Here is a 16,103-nt window from a genome sequence, read left to right on the forward strand (position 1 = left end):
CCTGCCACTTTACCAAATTCATTGATTAGCTCTAGTAGTTTTCTGGTAGCATCTTTAGGGTTCTCTATGTATAGGATCATGTCATCTGCAAACAGTGACAGCTTTACTTCTTCTTTTCCGATTTGGATTCCTTTTATTTCCTTTTCTTCTCTGATTGCTGTTGCTAAAACTTCCAAAACAATGTTGAATAAGAGTGGTGAGAGTGGACAACCTTGTCTTGTTCCTGATCTTAGTGGAAATGCTTTCAGTTTTTCACCATTGAGGATGATGTTGGCTCTGGACCTCTCATATATGGCCTTTAATATGTTGAGGAAAGTTCCCTCTATGCTTACTTTCTGCAGGGTTTTTATCATAAACGGGTGTTGAATTTTCTCAAAAGCTTTCTCTGCATCTATTGAGATGATCATATGGTTCTTCTCCTTCAATTTGTTAATATGGTTTATCACATTGATAGATTTGCGTATATTGAAGAATCCTTGCATTCCTGGAATAAACCCCACTTGATCATGGTGTATGATACCTTTAATGTGCTGTTGGATTCTGTTTATTAGTATTTTGTTGAAGATTTTTGTACCTATGTTTGTCAGTAATATTGGCCTGTAGTTTTCTTTCTTTGTGACATCCTTGTCTGGTTTTGGTATCAAGGTGATGGTGGCCTTGTAGAAGGAATTTGGGAGTATTCCTCCCTCTGCTATATTTTGGAAGAGTTTTTGAAGGATAGGTGTTAGCTCTTCTCTAAATGTTTGATAGAATTCGCCTGTGAAGCCATCTGTTCCTGGGCTTTTGTTTGTTGGAAGGTTTTTAATCACAGTTTCAATTTCAGTGCTTGTGATCGGTCTGTTCATATTTTCTATTTCTTCGTGATTCAGTCTTTGCAGGTTGGGCATTTCTATGAATTTGTCTATTTCTTCCAGGTTGTCCATTTTATTGGCATAGAGATGCTTCTAGTAATCTCTTGATCTTTTTCATTTGTGCAGTGTCAGTTGTTACTTCTCCTTTTTCATTTCTAATTCTATTGATTTGAGTCTTCTCCCTTTTTTCCTTGATGAGTCTGGCTAATGGTTTATCTATTTTGTTTATCTTCTCAAAGAACCAGCTTTTACTTTTATTGATCTTTGCTCTTGTTTCCTTCATTTCTTTTTCATTTATTTCTGATCTGATTTTTAGGATTTCTTTCCTTTCGCTAACTTTGGGGTATTTTTGTTCTTCTTTCTCTAATTGCTTTAGGTTCAAGCTTAGGTTGTTTATTCGAGATGTTTCCTGCTTAAGGTGGGTTTGTATTGCTATAAACTTCCCTCTTAGAACTGCTTTTGCTGCATCCCATAGGTTTTGGGTCATCGTGTCTCCATTGTCATTTGCTTCTAGGTATTTTTTGATTTTCTCTTTGATTTGTTCAGTGATCACTTCGTTATTAAGTAGTGTATTGTTTAGCCTCTATGTGTTTGTATTTTTTACAGATCTTTTCCTGTAATTGATATCTAGTCTCATGGCGTTGTGGTCAGAAAAGATACTTGATACAATTTCAATTTTCTTAAAATTACCAAGGCTTGATTTGTGACCCAAGATATGATCTATCCTGGAGAATGTTCCATGAGCACTTGAGAAAAATGTGTATTCCGTTGTTTTTGGATGGAGTGTCCTATAAATATCAATTAAGTCCACCTTGTTTAATGTATCATTTAAAGCTTGTGTTTCCTTAGTTATTTTTATTTTGGATGATCTGTCCATTGGTGAAAGTGGGGTGTTAAAGTCCCCTACTATGAATGTGTTACTGTCGATTTCCCCTTTTATGGCTGTTAGTATTTGCCTTATGTATTGAGGTGCTCCTATGTTGGGTGCATAAATATTTACAATTGTTATATCTTCTTCCCGGATCGATCCCTTGATCATTATGTAGTGTCCTTCTTTGTCTCTTTTAACAGTCCTTATTTTAAAGTCTATTTTGTCTGATATGAGAATTGCTACTCCAGCTTTCTTTTGGTTTCCATTTGCATGGAATATCTTTTTCCATCCCCTTACTTTCAGTCTGTATGTGTCTCTAGGTCTGAAGTGGGTCTCTTGTAGACAGCATATATAAGGGTCTTGTTTTTGTATCCATTCAGCCAATCTGTGTCTTTTGGTGGGAGCATTTAGTCCATTTACATTTAAAGTGGTTATCGATATGTATGTTCCTATTCCCATTTTCTAAGTTGTTTTGGGTTCGTTATTATAGGTTTTTCATTTCTCTTGTGTTTCTTGCCTAGAGAAGTTCCCTTAGTATTTGTTGTAAAGCTGGTTTGGTGGTGCTGAACTCTCTCAGCTTTTGCTTGTCTGTAAAGTTTTCAATTTCTCCATCATATCTGAATGAGATCCTTGCTGGTTAGAGTAATCTTGGTTTCAGGTTTTTCTCCTTCATCACTTTCATTGTGTCCTGCCACTCCCTTCTGGCTTGCAGAGATTCTGCTGAGAAATCAGCTGTTAACCTTATGGGTATTCCCTTGTGTGTTGTTTGTTGTTTTTCCCTTGCTGATTTTAATATGCTTTCTTTGTATTTAATTTTTGTTTGTTTGTTTTGCTGCTTTTTTTGTTTGTTTTTGCGGTACACGGGCCTCTCACTGTTGTGGCCTCTCCCATTGGGGCGTACAGGCTCCAGAGGCACAGGCTCAGCAGCCATGCCTCACGGGCCCAGCTGCTCAGTGGCACATGGGAACTTCCTGGGCCGAGGCATGAACCCGCGTCCCCTGCATCGGCAGGTGGACTGTCAACCACTGCGCCACCAGGGAAGCCCTGTATTTAATTTTTGACCGTTTGATTAATATGTGTTTTGACGTATTTCTCCTTGGCTTTATCCTGTATGGGACTCTCTGTGCTTCCTGGACTTGATTAACTATTTCCTTTCCCATACTGGGAAGTTTTCAACTACAATCTCTTCAAATATTTCCTCAGTCCCTTTCTTTTTCTCTTCTTCTTATGGGACCCCTATAATTCGAATGTTGGTGCATTTAATGTTGTCCCAGAGGTCTCTGAGACGTTCCTCAGTTCTTTTCATTCTTTTTTCTTTATTCTGCTCTGCAGTAGTTATTTCCACTATTTTATCTTCCAGGTCACTTATCCGTTCTTCTGCCTCAGTTATTCAGCTATTGATCCCATCTAGAGTACTTTTAATTTCATTTATTGTGTTGTTCACCATTGTTTGTTTCATCTTTATTTCTTCTAGGTCCTTGTTAAATGTTTCTTGCATTTTGTCCATTCTATTTCCAAGATTTTGGATCATCTTTACTATCATTATTCTGAATTCTTTTTCAGGTAGACTGCCTATTTCCTCTTCATTTGTTAGGTCTGGTGCATTTTTATATTGCTCCTTCATCTGCTGTATATTTTTCTGTCTTCTCATTTTGCTTATCTTGCTGTGTTTGTGGTCTCCTTTTTGCAGGCTGCAGGTTCGTAGTTCCCATTGTTTTTGATGTCTGTCCCGAGTGGCTAAGGTTGGTTCAGTGGGTTGTGTAGGCTTCCTGGTGGAGGGGACTAGTGCCTGTGTTCTGGTGGATGAGGCTGGATCTTGTCTCTCTAGTGGGCAGGTCCATGTCTGGTGGTGAGTTTGGGGGTGTCTGTGGACTTATTATGATTTTAGGCAGCCTCTCTGCTAATGGGTGGGGTTGTATTACTGTTTTGCTAGTTGTTTGGCATAGGTTGTCCAGCACTGTAGCTTGCTGGTCGTTGAGTGAAGCTGGGTGCTGGTGTTGAGATGGAGATCGCTGGGAGATTTTCATCATTTGATATTATGTGGAGCTGGGATGTCTCTTGTTGACCAGTGTCCTGAAGTTGGCTCTCCCACCTCAGAGGCACAGCACTGACTCCTGGCTGGAGCACCAAGAGCCTTTCATCCACACGGCTCAGAATAAAAGTGAGAAAAAGTAGAGAGAAAGAATTAGTAGAAGTAGGAAGAAAGAAAGAAAGAAAGAAGAAAGAAAGAAAGAAAGAAAGAAAGAAAGAAAGAAAGAAAGAAAGAAAGAAAGAAAGAAAGAAAGAAAGAGAGAAAGAAAGGAGGGAAGGAAGGAAGGAGGGAAGGAAGAAAGAAAGGAGGGAAGGAAGAAAGGAGGGAAGGAAGAAAGAAGGAAAGGAGAAAAGAAGGAAAGAAGGAAAGAGAGGAGGGAGGGAGGGAGGAAAGAAGGAAGGAAGGAGGGAAGGAAGGAAAAAAGAAGGAAGGAAAGAAGATACAGTAAAATAAAATAAAGTATAATAAAGTTATTAAATTAAAAAATAATTATTTAGAAAAAAAAGGGATGGATAGAACCTTAGGACAAATGGTGGAAGCAAAGCTATACAGACAAAATCTTTCACAGAAGCATATACATACACCCTCCCAAAAAGAGGTAAAGGGGAAAATATCATAAATCTTGCTCTCAAAGTCCACCTCCTCAATTTGGGATGATTCATTGTCTAAAGGAGGGAAGGAAGGAAGGAAGGAAAGAAAGAAAGAAAGTAAGTAAAGTATATAAAGTTATTAAAATTAAAATTAATTTTTAAGAAAAATTTAGAAAAAAAACGGACGGATAGAACCCTAGGACAAATGGTGGAAGCAAGGCTATACAGACAAAATCTCACACAGAAGCATACACATACACACTCACAAAAAGAGGAAAAGGGGAAAAAATCATAGATCTTGCTCTCGAAGTCCACCTCCTCAATTTGGGATGATTCGTTGTCTATTCATGTATTCCACAGATGCAAGGTACATCAAGTTGATTGTGGAGCTTTAATCCGCTGCTTCTGAGGCTGCTGGGAGAGATTTCCCTTTCTCTTCTTTGTTCTCACAGCTCACAGGGGCTCAGCTTTGGTTTTGGCCCCGCCTCTGCGTGTAGGTCGCTGGAGGGCGTCTGTATTTCGCTCAGACAGGACGGGGTTAAAGGAGCCGCTGATTCGGGGGCTCTGGCGCACTCAGGCCGGGGGGAGGGAGGGGCACGGCGTACGGGGCGGGCCTGCGGTGGCAGAGGCCGGCATGACGGCGCACCAGCCTGAGGTCCACCGTGCGTTCTCCCGGGGAAGTTGTCCCTGGATCCTGGGAACCTGGCAGTGGTGGGCTGCACAGGCTCCGCGGAAGAGGGGTGTGGATAGTGACCTGTGTTCGCACACAGGCCCCTTGGTGGCAGCAGCAGCAGCCTTAGCATCTCCTGCCTGTCTCTGGGGTCCGCGATTTTAGCCGTGGCTCACACCCATCTCTGGAGCTCCTTTAAGCAGCGCTCTTAAAACCCTCTCCTCATGCACCGGGAAACAAAGAGGGAAGAAAAAGTCTCTTGCCTCTTCGGCAGCTCCAGACCTTTTCCCGGACTCCCTCCCGGCTAGCCATAGTGCACTAACCCCTTCAGGCTGTGTTCATGCAGCCAACCCGTCCTCTCCCTGCGCTCAGACCAAAGCTCGCGCCTCAGCTCACAGCCCCGCCCACCCCGGCGGGTGAGCAGAAAAGCCTCTTGGGCTGGTGAGTGCCGGTTGGCATCTATCCTCTGTGCGAGAATCTCCTCACTTTGACCTCCACACCCCTGTTGCTGTGCTCTCCTCTGTGGCACCGAAGCTCCCCCCTCTGCCTCCCGCAGTCTCTGCCCGTGAAGGGCCTTCCTACTTTGTGGAAACCTTTCCTCCTTCACAGCTCCCTCCCACTGGTGCAGGTGCCGTCCCTATTCTTTTGTCTCTGTTTTTTCTTTTGCACTACCCAGGTACGTGGGGAGTTTCTTGCCTTTTGGGAGGTCTGAGGTCTTCTGCCAGTGTTCAGTAGGTGTTCTGTAGGAGTTGTTCCACGTGTAGATGTACTTCTGATGTATCTGTGGGGAGGAAGGTGATCTCCACGTCTTACTCTTCCACCATCTTCCCCTCCAGTCTTCCTGATCTTATCTTTATGATTTCTTTCCTTCTGCTAACTTATGGGGGTTTTTTTGTTCTTCTTTCTCTAATTGCTTTAGGTGTAAGATTAGGTTGTTTACTTGAGATTTTCTTGTTTCTTGAGGTAGGTTTGTATTGCTATAAACTCCCCTCTTAGAATTGCTTTTGTTGCATCCCACAGGTTTTGCATTGTCATGCTTTAATTGTCATTTGTTTCTATGTATTTTTTGATTTCCTCTTTGACTTCTTCAGTGATTTCTTGGTTACATAATAGTGTATGGTTTATCCTCCATATATTTGTACTTTATACAGATTGTTTTTCTTGTACCTGATATCTAGTCTTATGGCATTGCTGTCAGAAAAGATGCTTGCCATGATTTCAATTTTCTTTAATTTACCAGGGTTTGATTTGTGACCTGAGATATGATGTATCCTGGAGCATGTTCCATGAGAACTTGAGAAGAAAGTGTATTCTGTTGTTTTTGGATAAAATGTCCTATAAATATCAATTAAGTCCATCTGTGTAATGTATCATTTATAGCTTGTGTTTCCGTATTTATTTTCATTTTGGATGAATGTGGGGCATTGGTGAATGTGGGGTATTAAACTTCCCTACTATGTTTGTGTTACTGTCAATTTCCCTTTTTATGGCTGTTAGCATTTGTCTTATGTATTGAGGTGCTCCTATGTTGGGTGCATAAATATTTACAATTGTTGTATCTTCTTCTTGGATTGATCTCTTGATAATTATGTAGTGTCCTACTTTGTCTCTTGTAATAGTCTTTGTTTTAAAGTCTCTGTTGCCTGATATGAGAAGTGCTACTCCAGCTTTCTTTTGATTTCCATTTGCATGGGATATCTTTTTCCATACCCTCATGTTCAGTCTGTATGTGTCCCTGGGTCTGAAGTGTGTCTCTTGTAGACAGCATATATACTGGTCTTGTTTTCGAATCCATTCAGCCAGTCTATGTGTTTTGGTTGGAGCATTTAATCCATTTACATTTAAGGTAGTTATCGATATGTATGTTCCTATTTCCATTTTCTTAATGTTTTGGGTTTGTTTTTGTTGGTCTTTTCCTTCTCTTGTGTTTCCTGTCTGGAGAATTTCCTTTAGCATTTGTTGTAAAGCTGGTTTGGTTATGCTGAATTCTCTTAGTTTTACTTCTCTGTAAAGTTTTTAATTTCTCCATCAAATCTGATTGAGATCCTTGTTGGGTAGAGTAATCATGGTTGTAGGTTTTTCCCTTTCATCACTTTAAATGTGTTCTTCCACTCCCTTCTGGCTTGCAGAGTTTCTGCTGAAAGATCAGCTGTTAACCTTATGGCAATTCCCTTGTATGTTATTTGTTGTTTTTCACTTGCTAAGTTTAATAATTTTTCTTTGTATTTATTTTTTGATAGTTTGATTAATATGTGTCTTGGCATGTTTCTCCTTGGATTTATCCTGTATGGGACTCTCTGTGCTTCCTGGCCTTGATTGACTATTTCCTTCCCCATATTAGGGAAGTTTTCAACTATATTCTCTTCTAATATTTTCTCAGTTTCTTTCTTTTTCTCTTCTTCTTCTGGGACTGCTATATTTCGAATATTGGTGCATTTAATGTTGTCCCAGATGTCTCTGAGACTGTCCTCAATTCTTTTCATTCTTTTTTCTTTATTCTGTTCTGCAGCAGTTATTTCCATTCTTTTGTCTTCCAGGTCACTTTTCTTTTCTTCTGCCTCAGTTATTCTGCTATTGATTCCTTCTGAAGTATTTTTAATTTCATTTATTGTGTTGTTCATCATTGTTGGTTTGCTGTTCAGTTCTTCTAGGTCCATGTTAAATGTTTCTTGTGTTTTCTCCATTCTACTTTCGAGATTTTGGATCATCTTTACTATTATTACTCTCAAATTCTTTTTCATGTAGACTCCCTAATTTTTCTTCTTTTGTTTGGTCTGGTGGCTTTTCCCTTTGCTCCTTCATCTGCTGCATATTTCTTTGTTTTCTCATTTTGTCTAACTTTCTGTGTTTGGGGTGTCCTTTTTGCTGTCTCAAGTTTGTATTTCCCGTTAGTTTTGGTGTGAGCCTCCAGTGTATGTGGTTGGTTTAGCGGGTTGTGTAAGCTTCCTGGTGGAGGGTACTTGTGTCTGTGTTCTGGTGGATGAGGCTGGATTTTTTTTTTAACATCTTTATTGGGGTATAATTGCTTTACAATGGTGTGTTAGTTTCTGCTTTATAAAAAGTGAATCAGTCATACATAAACATATGTTCCCATATGTCTTCCCTGTTGCGTCTCCCTCCCTCCCACCCTCCCTATCCCACCCCTCCAGGCTGTCACAAAGCACCAAGCCAATATCCCTGTGCCATGAGGCTGCTTCCCACTAGCTATCTACCTTACTACGTTTGTTAGTGTGTATATGCCCATGACTCTCTCTCGCCCTGTCACAGCTCACCCTTCCCCCTCCCCATAACCTCAAGTCCGTTCTCAAGGAGGTCTGCATCTTTATTCCTGCTTTACCCCTAGGTTCTTCATGACATTTTTTTTTCTTAAATTCCATATATATGTGTTAGCATACAGTATTTGTCTTTTTCTTTCTGACTTACTTCACTCTGTATGACAGACTCTAGGTCTATCCACCTCATTACAAATAGCTCAATTTCGTTTCTTTTTATGGCTGAGTAATATTCCATTGTATATATGTGCCACATCTTCTTTATCCATTCATCCGATAATGGGCACTTAGGTTGTTTCCATCTCCGGGCTATTGTAAATAGAGCTGCAATGAACATTTTGGTACATGACTCTTTTTGAATTTTGGTTTTCTCAGGGTATATGCCCAGTAGTGGGATTGCTGGGTCATATGGTAGTTCTATTTGTAGTTTTTTAAGGAACCTCCATACTGTTCTCCATAGTGGCTGAACCAATTCACATTCCCACCAGCAGTGCAAGAGTGTTCCCTTTTCTCCACACCCTCTCCAGCATTTATTGTTTCTAGATTTTTTGATGATGGCCATTCTGACTGGTGTGAGATGATATCTCATTGTAGTTTTGATTTGCATTTCTCTAATGATTAATGACGTTGAGCATTCTTTCATGTGTTTGTTGGCAGTCTGTATATCTTCTTTGGAGAAATGTCTATTTAGGTCTTCTGCCCATTTTTGGATTGGGTTGTTTGTTTTCTTGTTATTGAGCTCCATGAGCTGCTTGTAAATTTTGGAGATTAATCCTTTGTCGGTTGCTTCATTTGCAAATATTTTCTCCCATTCTGAGGGTTGTCTTTTGGTCCTGTTTATGGTTTCCTTTGCTGTGCAAAAGCTTTGAAGTTTCATTAGGTCCCATTTGTTTATTTTTGTTTTTATTTCCATTACTCTAGGAGGTGGGTCAGAAAGGATCTTGCTGTGATTTATGTCATAGAGTGTCCTGCCTATGTTTTCCTCTAAGAGTTTGATAGTTTCTGGCCTTACATTTAGGTCTTTAATCCATTTTGAGCTTATTTTTGTGTATGGTGTTAGGGAGTGATCTAATCTCATACTTTTACATGTACCTGTCCAGTTTTCCCAGCACCACTTATTGAAGAGGCTGTCCTTTCTCCATTGTACATTACTGCCACCTTTATCAAAGATAAGGTGTCCATATGTGCATGGGTTTATCTCTGGGCTTTCTATCCTGTTCCATTGATCTATCTTTCTGTTTTTGTGCCAGTACCATACCATCTTGATAACTGTAGCTTTGTAGTATAGTCTGAAGTCAGGGAGCCTGATTCCTCCAGCTCCTTTTCTCGTTCTCAAGATTGCTTTGGCTATTCGGGGTCTTTTGTGTTTCCATACAAATTGCAAAATTTTTTGTTCTAGTTCTGTGAAAAATGCCAGTGGTAGTTTGATAGGGATTGCATTGTATCTATAGATTGCTTTGGGTAGTAGAGTCATTTTCACAATGTTGATTCTTCCAATCCAAGAACATGGTATATCTCTCCATCTATTTGTATCATCTTTAATTTCTTTCATCAGTGTCTTATAATTTTCTGCATACAGGTCTTTTGTCTCCTTAGGTAGGTTTATTCCTAGATATTTTATTCTTTTTGTTGCAATGGTAAATGGGAGTGTTTTCTTGATTTCACTTTCAGATTTTTCATCATTAGTATATAGGAATGCCAGAGATTTCTGTGCATTAATTTTGTATCCTGCCACTTTACCAAATTCATTGATTAGCTCTAGTAGTTTTCTGGTAGCATCTTTAGGGTTCTCTATGTATAGGATCATGTCATCTGCAAACAGTGACAGCTTTACTTCTTCTTTTCCGATTTGGATTCATTTTATTTCCTTTTCTTCTCTGATTGCTGTGGCTAAAACTTCCAAAACTATGTTGAATAAGAGTGGTGAGAGTGGGCAACCTTGTCTTGTTCCTGATCTTAGTGGAAATGCTTTCAGTTTTTCACCATTGAGGATGATGTTTGCTGTGGGCTTGTCATATATGGCCTTTATTATGTTGAGGAAAGTTCCCTCTATGCCTACTTTCTGCAGGGTTTTTATCATAAACGGGTGTTGAATTTTGTCAAAAGCTTTCTCTGCATCTATTGAGATGATCATATGGTTTTTCTCCTTCAATTTGTTAATATGGTTTATCACATTGATAGATTTGCGTATATTGAAGAATCCTTGCATTCCTGGAATAAACCCCACTTGATCATGGTGTATGATCCTTTTAATGTGCTGTTGGATTCTGTTTGCTAGTATTTTGTTGAGGATTTTTGCATCTATGTTCATCAGTGATATTGGCCTGTAGTTTTCTTTCTTTGTGACATCCTTGTCTGGTTTTGGTATCAAGGTGATGGTGGCCTCGTAGAAGGAGTTTGGGAGTGTTCCTCCCTCCGCTATATTTTGGAAGAGTTTGAGAAGGATAGGTGTTAGCTCTTCTCTAAATGTTTGATAGAATTCGCCTGTGAAGCCATCTGGTCCTGGGCTTTTCTTTGTTGGAAGATTTTTAATCACAGTTTCAATTTCAGTGCTTGTGATTGGTCTGTTCATATTTTCTATTTCTTCCTGATTCAGTCTTGGCAGGTTGTGCCTTTCTAAGAATTTGTCCATTTCTTCCAGATTGTCCATTTTATTGGCATAGAGTTGCTTGTAGTAATCTCTCATGATCTCTTTTATTTCTGCAGTGTCAGTTGTTACCTCTCCTTTTTCATTTCTAATTCTATTGATTTGAGTCTTCTTCCTTTTTTTCTTGATGAGTCTGGCTAGTGGTTTATCTATTTTGTTTATCTTCTCAAAGAACCAGCTTTTAGTTTTATTGATCTTTGCTATTGTTTCCTTCATTTCTTTTTCATTTATTTCTGATCTGATTTTTATGATTTGTTTCCTTCTGCTAGCTTTGGGGTTTTTTTGTTCTTCTTTCTCTAATTGCTTGAGGTGCAAGGTTAGGTTGTTTATTCGAGATGTTTCCTGCTTCTTAAGGTGGGCTTGTATTGCTATAAACTTCCCCCTTAGAACTGCTTTTGCTGCATCCCACAGGTTTTGGGTCGTTGTGTCTCCATTGTCATTTGTTTCTAGGTATTTTTTGATTTTCTCTTTGATTTCTTCAGTGATATCTTCATTATTAAGTAGTGTATTGTTTAGCCTCCATGTGTTTGTATTTTTTACAGATCTTTTCCTGTAATTGATATCTAGTCTCATGGCGTTGTGGTCAGAAAAGATACTTGATACAATTTCAATTTTCTTAAATTTACCAAGGCTTGATTTGTGACCCAAGATATGATCTATCCTGGAGAATGTTCCATGAGCACTTGAGAAAAATGTGTATTCTGTTGTTTTTGGATGGAGTGTCCTATAAATATCAATTAACTCCATCTCGTTTAATGTATCATTTAAAGCTTGTGTTTCCTTATTTATTTTCATTTTGGATGATCTGTCCATGGGTGAAAGTGGGGTGTTTAAGTCCCCTACTATGAATGTGTTACTGTCGATTTCCCCTTTTATGGCTGTTAGTATTTGCCTTATGTATTGAGGTGCTCCTATGTTGGGTGCATAAATATTTACAATTGTTATATCTTCTTCTTGGATCGATCCCTTGATCATTATGTAGTGTCCTTCTTTGTCTCTTTTAATAGTCCTTATTTTAAAGTCTATTTTGTCTGATATGAGAATTGCTACTCCAGCTTTCTTTTGGCTTTCATTTGCATGGAATATCTTTTTCCATCCCCTTACTTTCAGTCTGTATGTGTCTCTAGGTCTGAAGTGGGTCTCTTGTAGACAGCATATATAAGGGTCTTGTTTTTGTATCCATTCAGCTAATCTGTGTCTTTTGGTGGGAGCATTTAGTCCATTTACATTTAAGGTAATTATCGATATGTATGTTCCTATTCCCATTTTCTAAATTGTTTTGGGTTCATTATTATAGGTCTTTTCCTTCTCTTGTGTTTCCTGCCTAGAAAAGATCCTTTAGCATTTGTTGTAAAGCTGGTTTGGTGGTGCTGAACTCTCTCAGCTTTTGCTTGTCTGTAAAGGTTTTAATTTCTCCATCAAATCTGAATGAGATCCTTGCTGGGTAGAGTAGTCTTGGCTGCAGGTTTTTCTCCTTCATCACTTTCAGTATGTCCTGCCACTCCTTTCTGGCTTGTAGGGTTTCTGCTGAGAGATCAGCTGTTAACCTTATGGGGATTCCCTTATGTGTTATTTGTTGTTTTTCCCTTGCTGCTTTTAATATGCTTTCTTTGTATTTAATTTTTGACAGTTTGATTAATATGTGTCTTGGCATATTTCTCCTTGTATTTATCCTGTATGGGACTCTCTGTGCTTCCTGGACTTGATTAACTATTTCCTTTCCCATGTTAGGGAAGTTTTCAACTATAATCTCTTCAAATATTTTCTCAGTCCCTTTCTTTTTCTCTTCTTCTTCTGGAACCCCTATAATTCGAATGTTGGTGCGTTTAATGTTGTCCCAGAGGTCTCTGAGACTGTCCTCAGTTCTTTTCATTCTTTTTTCTTTATTCTGCTCTGCAGTAGTTATTTCCACTATTTTATCTTCCAGGTCACTTATCCGTTCTTCTGCCTCAGTTATTCTGCTATTGATCCCATCTAGAGTACTTTTAATTTCATTTATTGTGTTGTTCATCGTTGCTTGTTTCATCTTTAGTTCTTCTAGGTCCTTGTTAAGTGATTCTTGCATTTTGTCCAATCTATTGTCCATTCTATCTCCAAGATTTCGGATCAACCTTACTATCATTATTCTGAATTCTCTTTCAGGTAGACTGCCTATTTCCTCTTCATTTGTTAGGTCTGGTGCATTTTTATCTTGCTCCTTTATCTGCTGTGTGTTTTTCTGTCTTCTCATTTTGCTTATCTTACTGTGTTTGGGGTCTCCTTTTTGCAGGCTGCAGGTTCGTAGTTCCTCCTGTTTTTGATGTCTGTCTCCAGTGGCTAAGGTTGGTTCAGTGGGTTGTGTAGGCTTCCTGGTGGAGGGGACTAGTGCCTGTGTTGTGGTGGATGAGGCTGGATCTTGTCTCTCTAGTGGGCAGGTTCACGTCTGGTGGTGTGTTTGGGGGTGTCTGTGGCCTTATTATGATTTTAGGCAGCCTCTCTGCTAATGGGTGAGGTTGTGTTCCTGTTTTGCTAGTTGTTTGGCATAGGTTTTCCAGCACTGTGGCTTGCTGGTCGTTGAGTGAAGCTGGGTGCTGGTGTTAAGATGGAGGTCTCTGGGAGATTTTCGCCGTTTGATATTATGTGGAGCTGGGAGGTCTCTTGTTGATCAGTGTCCTGAAGTTGGCTCTCCTACCTCAGAGGCAGAGCCCTGCCTCCTGGCTGGAGCACCAAAAGCTTTTCATCCACACGGCTCAGGATAAAAGGGAGAAAAAGTAGAGGGAATTAGTAGAAGTATGAGGAAAGAAAGAAGGAAAGGAGGGTAGGAAGGAAGGAAGAAAGAAAGAAAGAAGCAAAGAAGGAAAGAAGGCAAGAAGGAAAGAAAGGAGGGAGGGAGGGAGGGAGGAAGGAAGGAAGGAGGGAAAGAAGGAAAAAAGACAGAAAGAAAGAAGATACAGTAAAAATAAAATAAAGTATAATAAAGTTATTGAATTAAAAAATTCTTATTTAGAAAAAAAAAAAGGGACGGAAAGAACCTTAGGACAAATGTTGGCAGCAAAGCTATACAGACAAAATCTTACACAGAAGCATACACATACACCCTCACTAAAAGAGGTAAATGGGGAAAAATCCTAAATCTTGCTGTCAGAGACCACCTCCTCAATTTGGGATGATTCGTTGTCTAAAGGAGGGAAGGAAGGACGGAAAGAAAGAAAGAAAGAACGAAGGTAAAGTATAATATTGTTATTAAAATTAATTATTAAGAAAAAAAAATTAAAAAAAAACATGGACGGATAGAACCCTAGGACAAATGGTGGAAGCAAGACTATACAGACAAGATCTCACACAGAAGCATACACATACACATTCACAAAAAGAGGAAAGGGGAAAAAATCATAGATCTTGCTCCTAAAGTCCACTACCTTAATTTGGGATGATTGGTTGTCTATTCAGGTATTCCATAGATGCAGGGTACATCAAGTTGATTGTGGAGCTTTAATCCGCTGCTTCTGAGGCTGCTGGGAGAGATTTCCCTTTCTCTTCTTTGTTCTCACAGCTCCCAGGGCTAAGCTTTGGATTTGGCCCTGCCACTGCGTGCAGATCGCTGGAGGGCGTCTGTTTTTTGCTCAGACAGGATGGGGTTAAAAGAGCCGCTGATTGGGGGCTCTGGCGCACTCAGGCTGGCGGGGACGGAGGGGCACAGAGTGCGGGGCGGGGCTGCGGTGGCAAAGGCCGGCGTGACTTTGCACCAGCCTGAGGCGCGCTGTGCGCTGTCCCGGGGAAGTTGTCCCTGGATCCCGGGAACCTGGCAGTGGCGGGCTGCACAGGCTCCGCGGAAGAGGGGTGTGGAGAGTGACCTGTGCTCGCACACAGGCCCCTCGGTGGCGGCAGCAGCAGCCTTAACGTCTCCCGCCCGCCTCTGGGGTCCGCGCTTTTAGCCGCGGCTTGCGCCCATCTCTGGATTCCGCGCTTTCAGCCGCGGCTCGCGCCCGTCTCTGGATTCCGCGCTTTCAGCCGCGGCTCGCGCCCGTCTCTGGGGTCCGCGCTTTCAGCTGCGGCTCGCGCCCGTCTCTGGGGTTCACGCTTTTAGCCGCGGCTCGCGCCCGTCTCTGGAGTTCCTTTAAGCAGCGTTCTTAAACCCCTCTCCTCACGCCCCAGGAAACAAAGAGGGAAGGAAAAGTCTCCTGCCTCTTCGGCAGGTGCAGGCTTTTTCCCCGGACTCCCTCCCGGCTAGCTGTGGTGCACTAACCCCTTCAGGCTATGTTCAAGCCACCAACCCCAGTCCTCTCCCTGCGCTCCGGCCTCAGCTCGCAGCCCCGCCCGCCCCGGCGGGTGAGCAGACAAGCCTCTCGGGCTGGTGAGTGCCGGTCGGCACCGATCCTCTGTGCGGGAATCTCCCCGCTTTGCCCTCCGCACCCGTTGCTGTGCAGTCCTCCGCAGCTTCGAAGCTCCCCCCTCCGCCTCCCGCAGTCTCCGCCCGCGAAGGGGCTTCCTAGTGTGTGGAAACTTTTCCTCCTTCACAGCTCCCTCCCACTGGTGCAGGTGCCATCCCTATTTTTTTGTCTCTGTTTTTTCTTTTGCCCTACCCATGTACGTGGGGAGTTTCTTGCCTTTTGGGAGGTCTGAGGTCTTCTGCCAGCCTTCAGTAGGTGTTCTGTAGGAGTTGTTCCACGTGTATATGTATTTCTGGTGTATCTGTGGGGAGGAAGGTGATCTCCGCGTCTTACTCTTCCACCATCTTCCGCCTTCTCCGAGGCTGGATCTTGTCTTTCTGGTGGGCAGTACTGCATCCAGCGATGTGTTTTGAGGTGTCTGTGAACTCATTATGATCTTAGTCAGCCTCTCTGCTAATGAGTGGTGTTGTGTTCCTGTCCTGCTATTTGGCATGGGGTGTCCAGCTCTGAAGCTTGCTGGCCTTTGCTTGTAGCTGGGTCTTAGTGTTGAGACAACAATCTCTGGGAGAGATTTTTCCTTTTGATTTTACATGGGCCTGGTTCTTTTCTTGTGGTCCATTGTTATGGACTTGGACCCCCACCTCAGAAGCTGAGGTCCGACACCCAGCCAGAGCACCAGGACCCTGCCAGCCACATTGCTCAGAAGAAAAGGAAGAGACAAAACTAAACAAAAAGAAATACAAAGACAAAAACAAAACAAACAAACAAACAAAAAAAACCATGCAGACTGAACCCTAGGA

General features: G+C 41.3%; 1 long non-coding RNA gene across 1 annotated transcript in view; it reads left to right on the forward strand.

Moving 5' to 3' along the window:
• Nucleotides 1-3,744: 3,744 nt before the first annotated feature.
• The window catches only part of LOC309977759, a 984,496-nt gene continuing 972,137 nt past the window's right edge, over nt 3,745-16,103 (forward strand). The window contains exon 1 of the long non-coding RNA XR_014327094.1: nt 3,745-4,465. This is a non-coding gene — a long non-coding RNA (uncharacterized lncRNA). The remainder of the gene's footprint in view (nt 4,466-16,103) is intronic.

Source organism: Leucopleurus acutus (assembly GCF_964270905.1).
Source record: "Leucopleurus acutus genome assembly, chromosome: X".
NCBI lineage: Eukaryota > Metazoa > Chordata > Mammalia > Artiodactyla > Delphinidae > Leucopleurus > Leucopleurus acutus.